At 34.5% G+C, this 2,567-nt stretch overlaps 1 protein-coding gene across 9 annotated transcripts in view; it reads right to left on the bottom strand.

The window, feature by feature from the left end:
• The window catches only part of LOC106869227 (dorsal-ventral patterning tolloid-like protein 1), a 1,100,309-nt gene that overhangs the window by 982,867 nt on the left and 114,875 nt on the right, over positions 1–2,567 (bottom strand). The window lies entirely within an intron of this gene.

The following is a 2,567-nucleotide window of genomic DNA, read 5'->3' as shown; positions in this document are numbered from 1 at the left end:
ATATATATATATATATATATATAAAATAGACCTCTTTGAGTTTCCATCTACCAGATCTAATCACATGACTTTGGTCAGCCATGTGAGGCTATTGTAGATGGCACTTACCAAACGTACTATGCAGTGGGATTGAACCTGAGGCTACATAGTTAAGAAGCACCCATTCCTGTGTTTATTTACCCATTAAAAAAAAACAAACCAAACAATTAACTTTCTGTAACCAATAATAGAGCTTCTATGTGGTCGCTTGATCTGCTAGAAGTAATAGGTGAATATCTCTTTAAATAGAACAACAACGTAGTTTCAGATATAAAAATGGACAGGTTGGTCATAGATGGAGCACATTTGATTAAAGACTTGCTTGGTGAGAACTGACCTACAGCTAAGCAAGAATAAGTTAGTATTATGTAAACATGCAAGGGAGGCTTGTTGTAATTTCAGAAATGCTAGAAATAGCAACCAAATCACATGTTGCTGTTGTAATAAAGGAAATTTGTTAGATTATGCAGTCTAACAGTCACCATATCCCAGAAAAATGATAAAAGGAGATACATTGAGTGATGTAGATCTAGACACACCATAATGGAAAATAAGATAGGATGGTCCGAACAACAACAACATCAACAAGAAAAAGAAACTAAATATTATGATTTATGTCATATATCTTTGAAGCTTGAAGGAATGATAGACATGTAAAGTAACTGGAAGAGTAACCTTCCTGTATCTGGGAATAGCAAGTAGTTACATTGCATTGATTCTCTAGAAGGATACATCATTGTCATTTAAGAACACAAGACAGATATCTGATATTTGGTAAACATAAGATTCCAAAAAATTATTTTTGCTCAATGCCATTCATGATCATCATCCTCGACATCATTTAACATCCATCTTCCATGTTAGCTTGGGTTGAATGCTTCAGAAGAATCCAAGATGCAGGAGGACTGCATCGTACTTTAACATCAGCTCTGACATAGTTTCTATAGAAGGATGATCTTCCGAGTGCATTTTTCATGGCACCAACATTAGTGAAATTGCTACATATCTCACAAGACTAAAGATCTCTCCTGACCAAAGCCTTGTGAGTGGATTTGGTAGACGGAAACTGAAAGAAGCCCATCATATATATGTATATATATATATATATATATATATATATATATATGTATGTGTGTGTATATGTTTGTGTCTGTGTTTGTCTCCCCAACATCGCTTGACAACCGATGCTGGTGTGTTTACGTACCCGTAACTTAGCGGTTCGGCAAAAGAGATCAATAGAATAAGTACTAGGTTTCCAAAGAATAAGTCCTGGGGTCGATTTGCTTGACTAAAAAAAGGCGGTGCTCCGGCATGGCCGCAGTCAAATGACTGAAACAAGTAAAAGAGTAAAAGAGTAAAGAGTATTGCCTTGAATTAATCCTGTGTTATCTCATAGCTTCTAAATTTTGATGATGTGAATGGCATTGTAGGGAAGGTGTGAGATACTGGATCTGGCTAGTTTGAACATAAAAGAGGTAGAATATTTAGAATGGATATAGTCAATTTAAATGCTACAAGGTTAAAGTATTAACTGAGAGTAACTACATTTCCTTAAGGATATTCATAATTAAATACACATATATAAGTTTCAATTAATTTTGAAATTACATAAAAGTCTAGTGAGATGTAAGAAAAATATATAATTTTTAATTTTTTTTTTTTGCATTATTAAAATAGCTGGTAGAACATTACATAAAATTCTTACTGAAAATTTGAATGGGAAGTTGTAGTTAAACTATAAACATTTTACAGCGACAGATTTCCTGTCATAAAACACCAGATATAGTCTTAAGTGGGATGGCATCAAAAGAGTTAAGAGTTATATCAAAATATCTATAGGCTGTTATCATCCTTTGAGGTTAGCTACAAAACAAATCTTCAATACACAGTGCTACTAAGAAGAACTAAAGGGAAGTTGAATCATAATGAAGCATCATACACACACATGAACACACACACACACACACACAGAAAATAAAAGATGGACAAGTGGTCTTTTTTGATATCAAAGCATTTATAAAATAGTTATACAGAAGTGAGTATCAGTTCAATTAAGCAGAAGAACAGGAAAAATCAGGACAGCTTGAGTTTATAGTAGTCATTCACAGTTAGGAAGACACACTGAAATCTCATACTCTAATATCTCAGATAAAAGAGAGGAGAACCCAAGTAGTTCTTCAGAGAAATTCTTCATAGACAGGTAGGAAGATAAGTGGAGAGTGCATGTTCAGACTTCAAAAATAAGTGAGAGGGGAATACAAATAATTCTTTACAGCTGTTTCTGAGGTAAGTGCAATACTGTGTATTGTGTGCATATATATATATATATATATATATGTGTGTGTGTGTGTGTGTGTGTGTGAAGTAAGTCGGTGTTAGCAAACCAACCACATGGTTCCGGGTTCAGTCCTACTGCATGGCACCTTGGGCAAGTGTCTTCTACTATAGCCTTTGGTCGACCAAAGCCTTGTGAGTGGATTTGGTAGACGGAAACTGAAAGAAGCCCGTCCTATATATGTATATATATA

Source organism: Octopus bimaculoides, chromosome 10, assembly GCF_001194135.2.
Source record: "Octopus bimaculoides isolate UCB-OBI-ISO-001 chromosome 10, ASM119413v2, whole genome shotgun sequence".
In the NCBI taxonomy this organism is placed as follows: Eukaryota; Metazoa; Mollusca; class Cephalopoda; order Octopoda; family Octopodidae; genus Octopus; species Octopus bimaculoides.
This window is presented reverse-complemented; position numbering and strand designations above follow the sequence as displayed.